The sequence below is a fragment of the Phyllostomus discolor genome, chromosome 3 (assembly GCF_004126475.2).
Source record: "Phyllostomus discolor isolate MPI-MPIP mPhyDis1 chromosome 3, mPhyDis1.pri.v3, whole genome shotgun sequence".
NCBI classification, from domain to species: Eukaryota; Metazoa; Chordata; class Mammalia; order Chiroptera; family Phyllostomidae; genus Phyllostomus; species Phyllostomus discolor.
This window is the reverse complement of record NC_040905.2, coordinates 208,006,337-208,027,359: the sequence shown is the minus strand read 5'-3', so window position 1 is coordinate 208,027,359 and position 21,023 is coordinate 208,006,337. Positions and strand designations below refer to the sequence as shown.

At 63.5% G+C, this 21,023-nt stretch overlaps 1 protein-coding gene across 2 annotated transcripts in view; it reads right to left on the bottom strand.

Moving 5' to 3' along the window:
- Positions 1-21,023, bottom strand: part of LMX1B (LIM homeobox transcription factor 1 beta) — a 76,556-nt gene that overhangs the window by 11,773 nt on the left and 43,760 nt on the right. The gene's annotated exons all lie outside the window — the stretch shown is intronic.

The window sequence follows — 21,023 nt, the reverse complement described above, 5'->3', positions numbered from 1 at the left end:
GGAGAGCCCCGGGTGCCGTATTGGTGTGCAATGGCTCCACTGACCACAGGCAACTGGGCCCGGCCTGGACATCTGACTCACAGCGGGCCAGTCGGACCCTCTGTCCTGTGTCCCCTCCTTCCCCTGCTCATTCGAGGGCTCCCTGTCAATGCCCCGCGGCCCCCCATCCTCAGAGGTGTGACTTCCCACATCTCCAGCCCCAACTGTGCTGTGAGGTTTGGGCACATTCACATCCCTTCTCTGAGCCTCAGTTTCCCCTTCTATACGATGGGGGCGTTGATGCCTCCCTCAGCTGGCGACTGAGAGTCCGGGTGCTTTAGCCCGAATGAGACGCTCTAGCCCAGCGCCCGGCACGGAGGGCATCTCGGCCGGGGTGTGTGCTCCCCGCTGCCCCCCAGTCTCTCGCCATGATGCCTGGTACGGGCTCTGGAATCTTCCCTTCCCCATCTCTCACTCTGGTCTGAAGCCGCTGATCACACTGTTTGCTGGGTCTGTGTTCTCCCTGTCTGTCTGTCCCTGTGAGCTCCGGGCTTCTGTTGGACCCTCCCCTGGGCCACGTGAGGGACCAGGCAGGCCCTGGGCCTGGTTCACGGCAGGGCTTCTCCAGGCCCAATCCCACAGTCCCCGGACACTCCCTCCGTGGGGACCACCAGGCTTGGCTCCCAGAACCCCAGCCCCCTGTCCCCATTGGCCACACCTTCTCGAGTTCCCCCAGCAAACACCCACGGAGGCGGACCGCAGGGGCTGGTGCTGCGTGATGAGTGATCTCATGGGGTTTGCTCTGCAAGCCCGGAGGCCAAGAAAGGCGTGCCAGCCCTGCCCGGCGTGGCTCCATGTGTGGGCATCACCCAGCAAAGCCAGAGTGGTGGGTTCGATTCCCAGCTGGAGCACACACCTGTGCTGCCGGTTCAGTTCCCGGTCGGGGAGTGTTAGGAGAGGCAGCTGATTGAGATTTCTCTCACATGGGTGTTTCTCTCCCTCTCTTTCTCCCTCCCTTCCCCTCCTTCTAAATATGAGTAAGTAAAATCTTGAAAAGGAAAGGAAAGGAAAGGACACCACGAGAGTCTGCCTGGAGGAGAGCTGGGGACTCTGAGAGAGGCGCCGTGACACACAGCTGCCCTGCGTCTGGGGGCGGACCTGGCTGGGGGTCTGCATCCCAGCTCTGCCCGGCACTAGCTGCGGGACCTCGGGGCCAGCCAACCACACTTTCCCAACCGTTTTCCCATCTGAAAGCCCGGCCCCACGATGCCCACCTTCCAGGTGACCGCGGGAAGGCTAACACGTCCACCCTGTCTGTGCCGCGCCCGCCTGGCCACCGGAGCTGAGGGCCCCAGGATGAAGGGGCACCTCGCGCGGAGCAGGCCCCCGCGTGGTGAGCACTCGGTGTGCGGGAAAACCATCCTGGCGCCCGGGAACCGTGACGTCTGTGAGATGCCTGCTGAGGGCTGGGCTGGAGTCCACAGGAGCTGCGGGGACAGGGCCCTGGACACCTTCGGGGGTCCAGCTGCTGCTGCTGCTCCAGTCTGCCCGTCACTTGCAGAAGCTGACGGGGGAGAACAGGCTGAGGGAGCCGCCCGGCCTCCTCCCTCCCAGCTCGCTGACATCTCCCCCACGTGCCTGCCGCGTCCTTATCATTCCGGGCGTAGCTGTTTTTTATTTTGAGACAAAAAGGGGCCTGTTGATGGGGATCCAACTCAAACCAGCTGCAAACATCTGCTTTGATGCGGCGGCGGCACGGCGGGCCGGGCGGGCGGCGGCGGGAGCCGCAGGCAGGGGCCCCGGTGTGCGCGTCAATCACGCGGCTGGAATGCGCGGCGGCGCGGCCGGGCGCTCGGACGGGGCCGCCTGCGCGCGGGCCTCGCAGGGCCTCTCCGCAGCCTCGCCGCGCCGGGGCCAGGCCTGCCGGGAGGGCTGCCCCGGCGCTTCCTGCGGGGCGCAGACCCAGCTGTGCGGGGCGGCAGGCTCCTCGGCCCTTTGATCCCAGCCGGGGCGCTGTGAAGAGCCCCCAGGCAGGGTGGGAGGTCAGGGGCCAGGGCCAGGACCAGGAGGGACGGGCACAGCCTGGACCCCGGGGTCCACACATTCCCCGAGTCCGCACATTTATTTAGCGCCCGCTACGGTGCCAGGAGCTGCCTGGAGGCCAGGGATAGGACAGGACGGTCCCTCCCAAACCTCCCCCTTCCTTCCATCCTGTTGGACTAGGCCACAAACGGATACATCCGGGCACACAGGGCGCATGCAGAGTTTAACGGCCCGTGACCGGGCAGGTGAAGAAAAATGAAGCAGGGAAGAGCGGTGGGGTGGGAGAGGTTTCACGGCGGGCAGTGGGAGGCTTCCTGAGGTATCGGGGCATGGGGTGCACCCTCCCCACAGAGGAAGCAGCAAGTGCAAAGGCCCTGAGGCCCGAGCAGAACTGCCGTGTGGGAGAAGTGACCAGAGGCCCATGAGGCCGGAGACACCACAGGTGAGTGATGGAAGGGGACAGATCACGTGGTCAGCTTCGAGCAAAGGGGCACGTGATCTGACAGACACTCTAACTGGGTCCCTCAGCAGCTCTGTGGGCATGGGGGTGTGCTGTGGGGGGCAGGGATATGGGCTGGGAAGTTCTATCAATCATCCAGGTAAAAGATGATGTTGGCTCAGACTGGCTAGGAGCCGGCGAGATGCTAAGAAGCGGTCAGACCCGGGGTGCCCTTTGAAGACAGGGGCCCGGGAGCCTGTGGCAGGATGGAAGCGTGGGTGAGTCCGGGGCCTGGGGGCCTGAGCAACCAGGAGGATGGAGTCGCTGTGAAGTGACATGGAGGCTGAGGCGGGGCGGGGGAGGAGAGTTGAGGGTGCGAGTCTGCACGTGTCACATCTGAGCTGCCTCTGACGGCCGTGTGGGTGTGTCTGGGGCGGCCGCAGGCATGGGTCTGGGGTTCTGGCATGGGTCGGGCCCAAGCCAGAGACACCGTTAGGGGCTGCCAGGGTAGACACACACACAGACACACTCTCACACACACACAGACACTCTCACACACACAGACACACTCTCTCACACACACACTCCAACAGAAGGAGTTGCTGTGGGCACGTGGCTCGCCACCTTTGGGACTCTGATCCTGGGAGGTGCCCAGACTCTGCCTCGGGAGCCTCTCTTCCCTTTGGAGACATGGGGCTCCTCTGCTGACGTCAGGGGAGTCAGTGGTCCAGAGGAGGTGGAAGGTGGGGCGCCGTGTCCCTCTGACCGTCCTTCCCAGGCCGGAAGTGTTGCAGGAAAACCGGGCCAGGAGGCATGGGAGGGCCCGGGAGCTCCTGGCCAGGCACAGCGAAGGCTCCCCCGCACCGTTTCATTAACCCCTGCGTTGCCACGCTTCCGCTTTTGTCTGCCCTTCACTGGCGAATTCAGTCCCTGTGCTGCTCCAGGAGTTCGTTCACCCACCGAACCCTCCTCAGACACCACCTCCTGTGAACCGGAGCCCGTGCCGGGCTCACAGTAGGAGCCTTCTCCTCTCACGTTCACCCGAACCCGCCGAGCTGATCCCAGGGGCCCTTCTCCCGTTGTCCCCAAGTCACTGGCTCTTGGTTGCCAAGTACAGCGGCCATTATCATTATCGCTACTGTTACTGAGGCCCGTTATTATCGCTACTGTACTTACTCAGATTCACTATTTCTGACATGCCACACCCTGTGCCTTATTTGCACACGGGCCCCTCCCCCAGAAGACCCCCGAGAGGCGGGCGCTGCCACCCTCTTCTCACAAGAGAAGAAAGTGATGCTTCAGAGGGTAGCAGCCGCTCAGCGCCCATCAGCTGGGACCGAAGCTGGGACTCGGGAGCTCCTGCTGCTTCTTCCTGCCCTGCTGCCTGGTCCTGGACCTCCCTGTGCCTGAAGCCCTCCCTCTCCTGTGTCCACCTCCCCCCCCCCACCCGGTGCCCACCCCTGGGAATGACTCTGCTCTTGCTTGCTCAGCTCAGGGCTGTGGGCCCACAGCCTGGCCTGCAGCTGGGCGTGCCGAGGTTACAGAGGCGACGGGCTGAGGACACAGGTGGAAGAGGAGGACCCAACCCCCACACCTCCAGGGTCCTGAGTGGGCAGAACAGGCCTCGCCCAGAGCCGTGTCCCCAGGGAGGGCTGAGGGGTCCAGGGTGGGACCTGAAGGGATCCAGGCAGGGTTGGGATCATGGAAGACTTCCTGGAGAAGGAGGCCACGAAAGTGCAAAGGATTGAATGGGGAAGTGGTCGGGCTCAGAGGGGAACAGAGGTGAGTCTGGTTTCCGAGCCTGGGGTCTGTGTAGGGGAGAGAAGCAGGGAGGCCATTCTGGGAGGGAGAGGTTGAAACAGAGCAAAGGTATGAAGAAAATGGAGCCCATGTACAGGGCGAGGGAGACGGCGGGTCACTCAGCTTGGAGCGCAGGAGAGAGAGGAGGAGGGCCAAGCTGGGGGCCTTGCGCGTTGGGCTAAAGAGGGCAGATCAGGTTTCTTTTGTTCCCACCCATCCGTCCATCCACCCATCCATCCACCCACTCATACAGCCACTCCATCCACCCATCCACCCACTCATACAGCCACTCCATCCACCCATCCACCTACCCATCCACTCACTTGGCCACTCAGCCAGATATCCATCCATCCATCATCCATCCACTCGCCCAGCCATCCAACACGCCCAACCCATTCATCCCCTCAGCCAGCCAGCCACATATCCATACACCCACCCATCCATCCATTTATTCCACACATACCTAGACATGTGCTCTGTGCCAGTCTTATTTTTTAATTAAAAAAAAATCGTTTGCCCTGGCTGGCATAGCTCAGTGGATTGAGCGTGGGCTGCAAACCAAAGTGTCACAGGTTCAATTCCCAGTCAGGGCACATGCCTGGGTTGCAGGCCATGACCCCCAGCAACCACACATTGATGTTTCTCTCTTTCTCCCTCCCTTCCCTCTCTGAAAATAAATAAAATCTTAAAAAAATGGTTTGAGAGAGAGAAACTGACTTGCTGTTCCATTTATTCATGCATTTATTGGTTGATTCTTGTACGTGCTCTGACCTGGGACTGAACCCGCACCCCTGGCACATGGGACCGCCGCTCTAACCAACTGAGCCTCCTGGGAAGGGCTCTGTGCCGGACCTCATGCCGTGACTCCTCCTTTCAAAAGCAGAAGCTGCCACCATCTGAGGTTTTCGCTACAGGATGAGTTGGTTCCAAGAGTGTTTACCAACGCCCCCCCCCGCCCCCACGGCCAAGCGCTGTGTCAGGAGATGAGGGGTCAGCGGGAAAGGAGACACAGGGCCAGTGCCCCTCGGCGTGCTCCGGGCGTCGGGGACAGGGAGACCTCCGGGAGAGATCCAGGGCCTTGCCGCACAGCGAGGCCGCTGGCCCAGCCGACATCTGGCTCATCATCCTGACTGACCCCGAGGCTTCTGGACACCCCGGGCCCATTACAGAACCTTCCAGGCTGGGTCAGAACAGGGCTGGGCGTGCTTTCCGGAACAAACCCCATCCAGGCAATTTAGTGTTTTCAATCAATTTTTCTTCTAGCTCAGTTAAGTAATTTATGACATTTTCCCATTTTTGCTTTTATTTACTAACATTATTCTCATGGAGATAAATCATTCTCCTCGGAAAACGTCAATAAAGGCTGGCTCTGTCGTCAGGTCTGTGCTCGTACCGCACCGCGCGGATGACCGAGGTTTGCCTCTCTGGTTGGTTGGCAGCCAGTGACACGTCACCGTGGACAGTTTCACTGTTGTCCGTTGTACCTTGTACCGGCTCAGTTCCCAAGTTAGAACCTCAGTTCCCCAGGCTCAGGGAGGGTGGTGTTCAACGTCACCAATAAAATGACCACAGTCTCCGATCACGGTCACAGATTTCACCCGGCAGCCACTGGAGACATGCGGGGTGTCGACACCGCACAGACCGCCTGTGCTGCCTCTGGCCCTTGGGAGACTCAGAGAGAGGGGCCCAGCACCTCCCAGTCCTGGGCGGAACCCCCGATTCCAGCAGCTCTTTCTCCACACCCAGACCCCAAGTCTGAGTCTGTCCAAGCAGCCCTCAAGGCACGGCACCCCGCAACTCAGCCCTTCCGTGGCGAGAAGAGCCACCCCCTCCCCTGTTCTCCACGCTACCCTCCTCTTAACGCAGCCGCAGAGGACACGGACTGTGTCAGCCAAGGCAGTGAGGGCCTGGCTGCCCAGCCTCTCTCAAGAGATCTGGATCACCCCCACCCCCGCCAACCACACACACACACACACACACACACACACACACGCACTCCTACGGTCAAGGGTTCGGCCCCGCCCTGGTACACACTCCTAGATGTCGAACTCGCCGGAACCAGACCAGCCCTGCGCTCAGAGCGTCCCAAGCAGGACCCCACCAATACCTCCGGACCACTCTGGGGGACAGGAGCCCCCCCTTACACAGGTCACCCAGCCTGTGAGTTAGAGCCAGGGCCCCACCCGGGTCAGCCTGCCTTCCAGGAGTTTGGAAGGCGGTCGGGACAGAGGAGCCACTGCCTGGGCGGTTGGGGAGCCCGAGACCTGTTCCCAGCCATCAGCCTGTCGGTGCCCGGCTGACTTTTTGCGGGGACACAGCCACAGCCCGTGGGCAGAGCCCGGCCCCCAGGGGAGGGGCCTGAGATGAACCTGAGGCGTGGGTGCAGGAGAGGAGCCGGCCTCCGCGTCGATGGGAGGCAGAAGGGGACATTCTGCAGGAGTCCTTGGAGGTGTGGGAGGGGGGGGGCGTTTCTTTCCTACCCAGAGCCGACCCTCTTTGCTAGCCAGTAAGAGGCGGGTCTGGGAGACCACCTCCTTGGGTCTCGGCTAAGGGGCTCCCGCCGGCTGGGGGCGGGCAAGGGGCGATCAGGGTGGGTCCCGGCCGGGCACCACGGCGCACGGCCGCCCAACGGTCTGTTTAGTGGGTAACTGATCGCCCGGCGCCCCGCCCCAGCCGCCCGCCCGCCCGCCAGAGCCGCTTAATCACCGCCCGCCCGGCTGCATTAGCATAGTAATGGCCTTTAAATTGAGCCTCTTTGTTTTTTAATTAAGCTCCCAGCAGGTATAGAGAAGAGCGATTATTGAGGAAGCTGCCAGCGCTAATCGCCCGCAGTCATTTGACAATTAAAAAGCTCCTGGCTTTAACCCTTTCTCCGCGCCCGCCGCAGCTCCCCTAGCCCTGAATCCTGCGCCGCCTGCGTGCGCGCCTTCCCGGTGGGGTCGGCCGACCCCGCCCCAAGCGACCCGAGAGGTGGCCGCCTGCGCCTCCGTTTGGCGGAGGAGCACACCGAGGCGCAGGGAGGGACGGTACCTGGCCCGAGACACACAGCTTGGGCGAGGAGGAGCGGGGATTGGCAGACAGATCGCTAGAGAAACCCAGCAGCCGGGGCTTTGCGCCTGCACCGCCCCCTGCTTACAGCGCCACCCACCTGTGAATGCGGCAAACTCCTAGGGCTCCAGGGCTCAGGGGCGCGCGTCTTAAACCTCATGGCCACGACCCTCTTCAGAATTCCCAGGGCGTCGTCCTCCCCCCACCCCGTTAGTTCACCCAGCCCCCAAACACTGATGGGGTGCTTATTGTGTGCCGGGAGCCGTGCTGGGCGCTGGGGCGCAGTGGGCAAGCCAGAGGTGGGCTTGGCCCAGGCGGACCTACAAGCGAGGAGGGAGACAGGTGAATAGAGAGTGAGGTGCAATGGTTCCCGGTTGTGGGTAGGGGGTGCTGTGTGGGAGAGGTCCCTTTCCTGCAGACAGGTCTGGGCTGAGACTGAGGGGTGAGGACGACCAGCCCGGGGAGGCCAGGCAACAGAGGCAAGAGTGAGCGCCCAGGCCCCACGAGGGAAGAGCCATTAACCAGAAACAAAAGGTGCGGAAGGTGTGCGGGGGAGGGGGTGTGACGTGGAACAGGAGGAGGCTGGAGAGTCGCGGGAGCCTGCTTGAGTGTGCGCGGGGACTTAAAACAATTGGCATTGTAAGAATCAGAGAATTTCTTTTTGACTAGGTAATGGTTTAACATGGCAGTGTACAAAGGTGTCCGCTTCTGTCTCCTCCACCCACCCCTCGCCATCCGGGTCCCCACCCCGGGGACACCCTGTGCCGGTCCTCTGCCCGAGCCTCCTTCCACACACAGGCAAGGCTGCCCAGGCCAGTGCGCACCCATTATCCCCTACCCCCCCTCCCCCGCCCCGAATTCTACTATTGGTTTTGAAATGAGAACTGGCTGGGGTTATTGTCCACTTTTTTTGTTTCATTCACATGCTAATTTACTCTACAAACTGTTTTTGCATCCCCCTCTGCCCCCTCCCACCTGCTGAACGGTCGGAGAGGACCGCTCCCTAGGCCTGGAGCCCCTCAGCCGCCCGCCAAGCCACGGGGTGGGCAACCCCTCGTGTATCTGACCCGTGCCCTGTGGATGGCCTTGTGGGCCATTTAAAGGATTTTCGTCTTCCTCTCAGGAGCCTCGGGAAGCCACTGAGACGTCTGAAGCAGGGAGGGGCTCGAGCGATGTGCACTTGGGTCATTTTGGCTGCAGAGCGGGGACCAAGGGTGGGGGGAGCAGAGCGTGGGAGTAGGGGGCCAGCTGAGGGGACTGCAGTTGGGGCCCCGCAGGTGGGAGGGGCAGGCCGGCCTGGGTGCGGGAGTGGGAGAAAGGGGTGAGTCATCTGAGAGCCTCATAGGGTGTTAGGTGGGCTGGCCTTTGACGGGGGGGGGGGGGGGGGGGGGGGGAGGGGGCGGGGGGGGGGGGTCCCTGGGTGGCTCCCTGGACTGCTGTGGTGCCTGGTGGATAGGGGGGGCAGTGGCTGAGGGGGGACACCTGGTGGTAGGTGGGGCCACATGGAGACAGCAGGTGCGCGGACACCCAGAGCAGCGTCCGCACTGTCCTCTGGCCCGGGTCCCCCCAGCTCAGGCCGCATGCGTCTGAGCCCAGCACCGCCCACCCCCCAGCTGGTGTGAACCCATCTCCCACACCATGGAGTGGCCTGCTGCTGTGGCCCGAACCCCCTTCCTCCAGGCTGGGCTGAGCAGCGGTTTGGGAAGCGGGGCAGCCCCGGGAAGGCCTGGCAGCTGGCTTTTTAATACACGCAGGCAGACGAGGCTCCGAGGGCCTGGGTGTGGGTGAGGAGGGCCCTGGGTGGACAGCTCCTGCCCCTGCTCCTCACGGGGAGAGGCACCTCTGCCCCTGGCCCCTGGTGTGGGGGCAGACTGTCCACGCCCTGGAGCCTTCCCCACTTTGTCCTTCAGCCACTGTCCCTGACTCAGAGCTACAGGCATCCCCTAGTGAGAAGCGGGGTGGGGGCAGCCAGGATCACCCTCTGGCTCCGCTGTGCCCCACAGAGGGAGGCAGTGAGCACGTGGCACTGCGGACAGCGAGGGGTTAACCGCCGGCCCACCCCCATCTATCAGCCAGCATCTCCCAAACAGAGGGACAGACAAGGCAGCTGTCCAAACAGGCCTGTGTACCTGGCCACGGCCTCAGAGAGGACGGGCCCTGGCTGTTTACTCTGCCCCCTCCCCCCGAGGTTGCGCGGGCGGGGCATCTCCGTCCGTGCAGCCTCCCCTCGGGGTGTGCCCTCCCCCGCTGCTGCTCCCCCCACCCCGGAGCACAAGGTTCCTCAAGGTTCACCTCCGAGGACTGTCCTTGCTCAGGGATGCGGACTGGGGGTCTCCAGGAGATGGGGACGGGAACGCTGATGGGCCCAGCCGGCCCCGTCACCACGGGCTCTGGGCAACACTGCCGACGCCGATTCTGCCAGGAGCAGACACCGAGTGTCTCAGAGCCCGGGGACCCAGTGAGACTGGGGTGCCTGGAGACCCACACCCCAAGTCACCTCCCGGGACTGCGTCTGCTCAGGGCAGATGTGGCCCCTGATGGGGACTCTCGGGGCTTCAGTCCTGCCATGGCCCTCCTCCTCCTCCTCCTCACACCAGGACAGAGCCACCTCAGGGTCCCAGCCCTCCTCCCCTGCCTCCATCTCCCTGAGGCCACCGACAGCCGCCCTCACCTCTGCCTGAGAGACCCCTGGGTCCTCCCTCTCCCCGACAGCTGTCCCCACCTTTGACCCACCGTCAGTCTGCTACGCAGCACGCTGATCTGACCCTCCCAGTGTGTGGGGGGAGTTGTTTGTGGGACCTGGTATGTCAGGCACCCACCTGCACGCTGTGCCCTCCCCTTTCCTGTCGGTGGCCCAGCTGCCCCCCCCCAGGTTCCCTCAAATGCCCTTTCCCTTGGGAGGGGCCCGGCCCTGACAGCAGCAGCGGCCGGCGGAGCGCCTGCCTGTGCCCGGCTCTGGGCCGGCTCCCGCACCGTTTCCCCCACGCCCCTTCAACCCCGGAAGGCAGGGCAAACGGCGGCCCATTTCACAGATGAGAAAAGCAAGGCTCGGCCTTGTGCCAAGCGTCACAGCTACCAAGCGTCAGAGCCCCCAGTAACAGGGAGGGTCTGTGTGTGATCTGGCAAAGGACAGAGGAGTCTCTTGCTTGGAATGTGAGCAGAGTCCCTGGCATACTTGGGCAGTGAGAGGGGCACAGTTTTGACCGAGTGCCCATGCCAGTTGTCCCCTGGGTCCGGGGAGCTCCCCATTACTAGGCTGTCACCTGCCTCACAGCCGGGGTTACTGGGCTGCGGGGGTGCCCCATCAAACATACACTCCCGCACACCCAGCCCTCTCCGTGTCCTGTGAGACAGGGGCGCTGAGGCTCAGGGAGGGAAGCCCTCACTCAGGCCCACCCAGCTGGGACCATGCAGCCGGGACCCTGTCCCTCCCTGGCTGTGTCCCACCCCCACCCCAGGCCAGGCCCTGGATCCCTCCTCGGCACCCCCTCCCCATGTGACATCTTTACGGCACATTCTGGGCCTGCCGAGGCCTGGGGCGGGCGAGGGGGAGGCAGGACACCTCTCAAGTAACGGATTGTAAATTCCTGGGCCCCGGCTCTCCATCCCTAACTACCTCCTCCCGAGCCCGCAGCGCCTGTCCCTTCGCAGCCAATTTAAATGAGGGGTCCCAGACCCGGGGTGGAAAGCATTCCAGACTCGGGAGAGGGGCAACTATTGTTTCCCTGGGAAAAAATAAAATAAAATCAAGCGGCGCTCTGCAGCTTCTAATCACTCTCACATGTGCTGCGTGATCCCCGCCGAGGAGAGCCCTCTACAGTGTGCGCGCCCCTCGAGGGGACGGGCGCACCCCGCTCCTCCCTGGGGCCTGGCCCCCGTCATACAGCGGGGGAGACCGAGGCTGGGGGAGGGGAGAGGGAGCTGCCATGTCCTGGTCACCCAGCCTGACTCCCTCGCTCCCCCCAGTAGCCTCACACTGACCGAGGAGCCCCATTTCGCAGACAGGACAAGTGAGATCCTTGTCCCGGGTCCTCAGCCAGGGTATGGCCGGGCCAGGGTCTCCTCGGGCAAAGCGGCCCCCTAGGGATTTGAACCCTGGTCTTCCCCTCCAGAGCCGGGCACCTTTGCCCTGTGCAAGGCGTGCTCCTGGAGTGAGGAGGAGTCTCTGCTGTCCCTTGAGGTGGGGCTGGCCCCAGCAGCCCGGGGCCCTGGGCAGGCTACCCCGCGGCCGCAGCTGGGCCTGAAAGCGCCAAGGCTGGTTTTTAATAAGGAAGATGAATTTGCCTGGGAGCCTGGTTTGGGAGGAGGGGGCGAGAGGGGCTGCGGACTGAGGACCACGGCCCTCTGTGTCCTTGTGGGAGCGGAGCGGAGGCCTGGCCAGGCGGCCTCTCAGCTCTGGGGGCCCCGGCTGTGGCGGGGGGGGGGGGGGGGGGGGGGGGGGGGGCACCGCCCGGGGCCTGGAGGGAGCTGGCTGTGCGTGGCCCGAGCTCTCTCCCGAGTAAGCCCACAGGATATTGTGCTGCCTTTGTGTGCCTGGTGACCCAGCTGCTGGTTATTGAAAAATTCCACCGCTCAGAGCGGGGCAGGCCCGCTGACCCCTCATCCCGGGGCTCGCCTATCTTTCAAAAGATACGGGATTAAGAGAGCCAGACCCGACCTGGAGCAAAGCCCCGTCTGGGGTGTCTGTGTTTTCGCGGCCTCTCGGGATACGAGCTGGAGTGGGCTCTTGGCGCAGGATTTAATTAGTTGGAATCAGCCTGCGATTACTGCGGCGACTGTTTACCCAGCCACTCCGCAGCCGGGGCCCCGCTCCGAACAAAGATGGGCCCCTCGGCCGCCGGCCGGGCCAGGGGCCGCAGCTGAGCCCGGGGCCGGCCGCGGGGAGGGGTGGGCTGTGGGCCTGGCTGGGGCTTCTCCCGGCGCACCTCGTTTAGCCGATAGTTGTGGATTTTCGCAATGCAAAGCATCTACTTGGGGCTTTTAAAAAATTAAAGCATCTTGAGAAATTTATGGTCGATTTCCGAGCATGGTCCCCTCCCCCCAGCTCATGCTTGGCGATGGCCTTGGTGGTGGTGGTGGCAGACAGAGTGGGGGTCTGCTGTGGGGGGACCAAAGTCCCCCACGGCGCCGATAAGCTGGGCACGAGGAATGTGCCCGGATGCCAAGCTCTGGGGGAGCTGGGGAGGCGCCCACGCCCCGTGCGTCCCCTGTACCCACTCTGCCACCTCGAGCGCCCCCCAGCTGTGTGTTTGTCCTGCTGTCCCCCCGGTAACTAGCCACAGTGGTGGCAGCTGGCCTGGCCCGGGAGAAGAGGTCTGTGTGTGCACAAGCCCACTGACACCCACGCAAACTCACCCGTTACACAACTTCCCACCACGGTGCCCAGGACTCCACCGCACATACGCACACCTCCCTGGACACGCGCATGTGGGCACAGCTGGGCTGCACACGCCAACAGTCTGCAGGGCCCCACCCACGTCCACTCACACACGCCTGCTGACACTCCTGTGTACCTCGGCACTACGTGTACACGCATCTGTACACACACGGCCACTCACACTGGCCTCTGAAGGTCAGACACCTGCAAATAGGAGGGTCTGTGCCCACACACAAATAGGAGTGCATGCCCACACTGTCCACACACACTCACATGCACACCGGCGCGTGTCACCTTTTGGGACTGCACCTGTGTGCAACTGTGTCTACAGGGTGATCTCCGAGCGAGTTTACACACTTACACCCACGTGCAACTGCTTGCAAACCCACACACACATGTTCCCGCCCGTGGGGGCAGCCACGGCCTCTACTCAAGTGGTTGAGTGTCTCTCCACGGGAGGCCACTAGGGCTGGTTCAGGGGTCTTCCCCTTGGAGGGGCGTCACCCAGATCCAGGGTCAGGGGACTGCTCTGGGCCACCCAGTCCTGCTGGCTTGCGTTCTGGGAGGTTGAGGCACAGGCCAGAGACTGCTGGGCGTTCGGTCTGGGGGGGTGTCCCGGGGCCAGGTTTCTGGGAAAGACGCAGGTGGGGACCCGGGACAGGGCAGGGGGCCTGGCCACTGTCTCTCAGGCAGGTCCTGCCCACGGCTGTCGTCGACCTCTGGCCCAGGAGCCCTCGGCCTCCTCTGAACGCTTCGTCCCTCTTACCGGCTGCCCTCCCCTCTGCCACGGTCACTGTGGCTCCCTCTTGGCCCTGTGGCCGGGGGCACTTGGGAGGTCACCCTGGGGGTGGGAAGCGGCTGCCTGGTTCTCAGGGGCTCTGGGCTCCCGTGACCTTCTTCACTCTGCCCTTGGCACACCGGAGCCCCAGCCCCAGAGCTGCGTGACCTCACAAGGGCAGACACACATGGGGACGTAACCGTCACACATACGGATGCCTGTGGGCACACCCATGTGGACACAGTCACACGTGCCTAAGGCAACCGGAACGCCATCGACTTACACAGGGACACACACACGCACCTGTGGACACACACGCAGGAGCACCGAGTGCACACTAACACATAAGAACACGGACATGCAGGACAAACAGGACACAAAGAGACACGTGAAAACAAAGACACACACACCCACACAGGTGCCGAGGGACACGCCTGGACATGCGGGCACCACATCATGCACACGCACAACCACAAACTGTAGGCCACTTAGCAGCATGCTGAGTGAAGCTGTTCTGGGGAGAAGACACCTGGGAAGGTTTGGCTGTCCTGTGAGCAGCTACCGCGTTATTGCCGGGTGGGGCCAGGCAGAGCCAGGAGTGCCTGGCCAGTGCCCACCCCTCAACCCACGGCCCCTCCTGCTCCTGCAAGTGACCCTCTCCTGGCCAATCCCAACATTCCTTCCATCCTCTTGCCCAGGAGAGCGGGCCATCCCTGTGTCCCAGGCCTTGGCTGCCCTGCCGCGGCCTATTTTGGGCCCCAGGGAGTCCCCACCTTCTGCTGGTGCCCAGCTTGGCTTCCCCACCGCTGCCTACACCCTGTCACCTGTGCGGGTCTGCCGCCCACCCGGGATGCCCTCCCGGATTCTCTCCCTCCCCACCCCTCACTCCCTCCCCCACCCCTCCCCCACCACCCCCTCACTCCCACTCAGAGAGCCCCCTGGCTGGGCTGGAGCCCAGGCCCATGCAGGCTCCACGCCCGCTTGTACACGGCACACAGGTCTGCCGGCACCTGGGTCCCTCGCCCAGGGGAACATCGGGGGGCTTTCACTAGAGAGCGGAAGCGTGCAGGCTTCCCCCGCGCTGCGGGCAGAGGGCACCGGTCCCCTGGGCCTCCCCGCTCCCCGTCTGAATATCGCCCCTCGCCGAGCACCACCCCGGGAGGCCCTGGTGAGAGGTGGGGGTGCAGAGGCGGGGGCTTCTTGGGAGTCCAGAAGACGTGGGTTCATCTTAGCTCTGGGCCCCTCGGCCCGTGACTCCACCTCCAGAGCCTCAGTTTCCTCATATGTAAAGTGGGGGCCTGTCACCCGCCTTTGCAGGGTTACAGTGAAGACACAGTGAGGTGGTGACCCCCGCCCTGACAGTGGGGTCCCTGCAGGTCCTCGGCCCCAGGGACAGTCCCTAGCCCTGAGCCCCAAACTCCAATGTACTTCCCCAGCGTCTCTTCCTTGTCCTCTTCTCTTAACCTGCCTGGACACTCCTCAGCCTGCCCACCTCTCCCCTTCCCTGGCCACCACGCTCCAGGGGGACTCTGTCCCCTCTCCCCCTGCTGCCACATCTCCACCCGTGCTTCCTTCCCCAGCCAGCCTGGGTTCAGCCTCCTCCACTCTCCCGAGGCTGCCACTCGGCTGAGACACACACGCCTTCCAGACTCGGGGCCTCGCTCATTCATTCATCCATCCATCCACTCAACCGGCCAAGGCTCACTGAGCAGCTACTACGTGCCAGACTGCGCAAAGGGCTGCACATCTGCGCCCGTGCCCTCCTCTGCCATCGGCCACACGTAGACACCCCTTCCTTCTGGAAACCAGGGCCGCACGTGGTCCGGGCCTCCCCCCACCTAGGTGCCGGTTCCTGGTTCTGTCTGCTCTCAAAGGCCAGGATCCCCGGGGCTCTGTCCTCTTATGGCTTCGCCTGTCGCTTTTGTGCCCAAAGCCCTTGAGCCACCACCTCTGTTGTGCAGCACTGACCCCTACTTCAAGTCCCCCTTCTCCCCCCCTCCCTGGGCCCCAGACCCCTTTACCCGCCTGCTTCCTGGGCCGCTCCGGAGTCCCCAGGACAGCCCAGCCCAGCGGGTCCACACCCCAGTTCCCGTCAGGAGACACGCACACACACGGATCTCCGCACGGACCCAGCCCCCGTCGGGTGGCACGCGTGCACACACAGATCTCCGGCTGCGTGTGTGACCTCGAAGGGCTGGCCACGGCCCCCGGGGCTGTCAGTGGGGAAACGGGCGCATAAAGCACAGCTCACCCATTCCCTGCATCGTGGCTGCAAAGACGAGGTAAATCCATGTGTCCTGGCATTCTTAGCGTGTTGCTCAGTGGAGCGAGCAAGTACAGAGCACACGTGGTCCCACGAGCAGGAAAAACAACCCAGCGTGTGTGGAACACGCTTGCGCACGTGCGGGAAAGGCCCAGACTGTCCCCCATCAGTCCACCGACTGCCACTGGGAAGGGGGTGGAGGAAAGGGGAGGACTGTCCCGTTTTGACGTACCTCTGCTTTGTCTGGACTGACTTTGCAGCGGGCAACAATGGTTTTATAACGTAAAAGGAAAGAAAAAGCCCCACGCGTCACTGCCTCCTAAGCTCCGCTCCTTCTGACCGGCTCTTCTGCGGGTGACCCCCACGTATGCCCAAGGCGGAGGACAGGACCCAGGACCCCAGTCCTCTCCTCCTCCTCCTGCCCTGTTCTGTCCATGTGGCACCTGGGCTGACCCTTGTCCCTGGGTACCCGCCCGCCTGCCTCCTGACTCGTCAGGGGTACAAGTCAGACGGCCACCTGCTCAGAGGTCTTCAGGGCCTCTCTGCTCAGTGGAGGACAGAGCAGCCGCTTGGGCTCCAAAGTCCTCGGCCGGCCAGCCAGGCTCGCCCCCCCCCACCACTGTCCACATGAGCGAGGCACTGGGACCCGCACAGAGGGAGGCCGCAGACACACTAGCTGCTGCTGTGGTCACTGCAGGCACCTCGTCAGCTTCCCTGCCCCGCTTCCCTCCTTCCTTTTGCCCTTGCTTTCTTTGCCCTCAACTCGCCACGCCCCCTCAACTGCAGGCATGCTTCCTCTTTCCAGAAGTGGGTGTGAGGCTCCAGCCACACAAAGACCGGCTCTCCCTGCCCTGGTCCCAGGCACTCGGTCAGCCCCGCACCGCCACCCTGCGCTCGGGAATCCTCGCTGGCCCACCTGTTCTGGGCTCTAAGCTGCCCTCCGTCTGGCCTGCCCCTGCCCCTGCCCCTCCGGGGCTGTGGATTGAAGGACTGAGTCCATTTTTCAGGACCAGATGCAATGGGCACTGCCTCCAGGGAGCCTGCCTGAGCCCCGCCCCTCCTCCTGCAGCCCTGTAGCACCCTGGGGTCCCGGAAGGCGGGGAGTCCAGCAGCCAGACGTGGGTTCAGGTCAGGCCTCTCAAACCTCAGTTTTCCGATCTGCAAAATAGGGCACAAAGAGTAGTTCCTCCCAAGCAGTGGGGATTCCTGAGTCCTGGGGCCCTCGGCACACGGCCAGGCCCGGGCCCCTACACACGGTAACCCTGGTGAAGACGAGTCTGCCTTTACCCGCAGTATACGGTTTCTTCTTCTTCTTTTTTCTTGTCTGTTTCGGTTAGCATTTGCATTAACACTGGGGACAATGGTGCAGCCCTCAGGGAGGGCCCTCGCCCCGCCCCCCTCGCTGGCAGGTGTGGGGGCAGGGGGTCTCTGTGCAGGGGGACACAGCTGAGATGCCCCGGGCTGGCATGGGCTGGCCCCGCCGAAGAGGTGAGCTACCCGGGGGCTGGTGGGGGGCAGCTGCTGCCTGCTCTATTCAAAGGCCAGCAATTCTCCATGGCTGGTGAGGGGCAGGTGGGGGTGTCGGCCAGCCTTGCCCTCCCAAACACAGACTACCCAGGGGAGGGGGGGGGTCCAGATCAGAGACTCCGTGGCCCCGCCTCTGCAGCTCAGCACAGGGAGCGTCGGAGGGGCCTTTGTTCCCCTGGAAAAGAGGGGCTGAGCCTCCGCCCGCCCCCCCAGGCCTCCTGGAGCAGCCCTGCTGGCGGGCAGCCTTGTGGAGCCCGCGCCGGGCCAGCCTTTTTGCCAACACTCAGTAAATACTCAATACTGCATTAAAGCAATAAATAGTCATTTTAAGGAAACCGAGACTCAATTTAGCCACCAGAGTCAGGAGCAGCGGTTAGCAGGGCTGCGGAATGTCACCGCACAGCTGGTAGCCCCGCCCCCCACCGCCCGGCCCCAGCTGAGCAGGGAGGCCAAACAATGGGCTGTGCCAGGCTGCATGGCCCCTCCCCCCAAATCAGGTTACGGTGGTGGGGGGTTATGGGGGGGCCATATGGGGGTAGCTACTGGGCTCAGCCAGCAGCTCCCTGAGTTGGAGAGAGACGGAGAAGCAGGAGGGCCTGGTGGGAACACCCCACCCTTAACTGGGCGTGATAGTAACAACGGCGATGATAGTGACAAACAGCAGAGGCACCAGCAGGAGGACAGAGCGATCCCCACTCGCAGGGCCAAGCACTGTGCTGAGTACCACACACACGTCATTTGTTCATGCCTCACCCCCTCTAATGACGCACAGACCTTCATCCCCATTTTGCAGGCGGAGACACTGCGGCTCAGGAAGGCGAGCGGCTTTGGTCAAGACCAGTGAAAAGTGTGCACAGCCTGTGTATGAGCAAGCGCCTAGGATGGGCAGTGTCTCACATTCTGTTCCGTGCCACACGCCCATTCTACAGACGAGGGAAGTGAGGCTCCGAGAGGGGAAGGGACTGCGAGGTGACACCCCTGGGCTCCCCGGGGATGGCTGCTCAGCCGGGTGGCCCCGGGCCGTCCATCCGATCAGGTTGAGGAACGGGCTGGGCTGCGTGGGGGACTGGGGGGCCCAGGCACGTGACTTGGTCTCCAGAACTCTGCGGGCAAAACAAACAGGGCTCCTCCGTGAAGGGGGATTTGTGCTCATCGCCATGGCAACCGCACAGGGCGAGGGGGGAGGGGAGGCCAGTGCTCAGCTCCCCTTTGCAGATGTAAGACCCCCACAAGCCTCAGACCTGGGACTGCCTGTGGGTGGCCTAGAGGCCGCCAGAGGCAGGTGAGGGGAGGCCGGACAGGCATCCCCTCCACCTGGAGACGCTGGCACAGGTCTCGGGCTGGGCTCCGTGGGTGCTGCTGGCACCGAGGGCAGAGAGCCCTGTCGGTCAGGACATGCCAAAAATACCAGGCAGAGATAAGAGCAACTACTCCTACTCACCGTGCTAAAAATAGCCGGGTGCGGGGCGGCAGAGGCTGGGGTGGGGGATTCCCCACCGAGGGCCTGGCCTGCTGCCCCGGCCTCCTGGGTGGCCTGGGCTGGGGCGAGTCCATTTCACCGGCAGGGCAACTGAGGCCAAGGACAGGGCAAGGGCCCTGTCGCGCTCGCAGGAAAGGTGCTTCCGAGTGTGAGCGCTGGCCCCGTGCCAGGCAGGTCTGGTTTCACCCAGAACAAACCCGGATGACGGCAACAACAGCTACAGTCGTTACCGTTTATTGCACAATCATTATCTGCCCTTCGAAACATCTTGAATTTCATCTCATCTTGGAAGTGAGGAAAAGGTTATTACTATCCCCACTTTGTAGATCAGGAAAGCAAGGCCCACAGAGGTCCCCTGCCGAGGCCGCAGTGTGGTGGGGAAGCAGCAAAGCTGGAATTTGAGTCCAAGTCTCTGACCCCCGTGTTTTTAAACCATAGGTTGTTCCACTGAGGCCATGGAGGCCCAGAGAGGGGTGTCCACCTGCCCCAGGTCACACAGCAACAGTCCAGACTGTAGCTCCGGGTTTTCCAACGCCCAGGTCCAGGCGCCTCGCCGGGTCCCGAGTGAGTCACCGTGGCCAATGCTGTCCCCGCCAGCCAGCAGTGTCTGGATGATGCCTGTCTGTTCTTCCTGCTTTGGCACCCCTGCCCCCAGCCCAGCCTCCTCTGCCTGTCTGTCTGAACCATGGGTAGCAGCCTCCTGCTGCCCCTGTGGCACAGCCCCACCCCCCGGAAGGCTAGGCCAGGGCCTGGGGCTGCCCTGTCTAGACGACACTTCTTGAAACTCCGAAACTCTGTGGCAATGGCCGACCTTGAGGACCTGGCCCGGCCGGGCCCGGCAACAATGGGCCCTCTGTGCCCAGCTCGGGGCTGCCTCCAACAGGCTACCCACCGGCTCCCAGCCCCGCCCAGCTCCAGCACCATGTCTGCCCATCCGCTGTCCCTCCCCAGCGCCCTGAGCCCACCCTGGGAGCCGGCCTCCTTCCCCTGAGGGCAGGGCGTGGGAGTCCCACAGGCTAGACCAGGGAACTGGTTCTGCAGAATTCCCAGGGCTGTGCTGCCAGGCTGGGAGCCAGGAGGTCTCAGGGCAGAAAGCAGGCCAGAGGCCTCCCACAGGCTGTGACATTTCAGTCCCTGCCACCACGCTCAAGCAAAGAGGCTCCTGGCCCCGCTGCTCAGGTAGGGAAACAGTGGCTTAAAGGGAATTTCCTGGGCGGCTGAAGTAATGGTATTATTATTAGGCTCCCAGATGCCGGGCAGTCTCTTACTCGGGGCCCACGCTAAGCACCGCACACAAAGCCTTTCTCACCCTGCACAGCCTCTAAGCACAAGGCGCCATGCTAGCCCCGCTGGCTCGGAGCAGAGCGGCGGCAGCTGAGAGGCACAGGCACTTGTGTGAGGCCGCACGGCTGTCGCACAGCAGCGCAGGGACTGGCCACGGCACCCAGGTCTGCCCGACTCCAGATTTCTCTAATCAGTGGGGTGTGGGGGCAGGAGGGGGGCCTGCAGGGGGCTCCGCTGCCCCGCAGGTGCCCTCCGTGCCCGGTGGGCCAGGCGCTGGGAGGAAGGCCCATTCCGCCTCCACAATCCCCGCATTGTTGATTCATTAGGTAATTTCCCTGGAAGCACCAGCTGTTCAGAGGGTGGGGAAATGAGTGATTGAGGTGGCTGGGGGCGGCGGCGGGGGACCACTGGGCTGGGGGCCGCAGGCCTGCCTGGGCCGGGGCAAAGGTCGTGCCTGGCCAGGTGTCCTCTCTCCCCGCTGTTACGGCCACACCTTGCAGGGAACCCTCGGGGCTCTGAGGATAGTGAGGGGCCGGCCCAACCCCTCCCACGCCAGGGCCTGGCATTTCCAGGTGCCTGCTCAATGCCTCGGCCCCACCGCAGGCTAGTGGGCGGGGAGGGGGCGGGCAGGGACCCCACCGGGCCCCACAGAGCCCCAGGCTCCCGGGGCCCAGCTGAGCTGGAGCAGTTGGGGCAGGAGGGAGGGGCCTCCCTCCTCTATAGCTCCTCTGAGGGCCTCCTCTCCATGGCCTGCAGGCTGGCCCATTAAACCTGCTCTCTGCCCAATAAACAGACAGCAACCATGTGCTGCGGCTCAGCTTCAGTGCCCCCCACGCGCCAGCCCTCCACCCACCCGCCCCCCCCACCCTGGAGCAGCTGCCCGGAGACGTCTGCCTGCCCCATCCTGGGTGGCTCACCCTGTCCTGCTCGGAACCGGGCCCGGGCCCTGGCCTGCTGGAGCTGCTGCTGTGCAGCCCCGCATCAGGGGGTGTCCACACTGGCCTC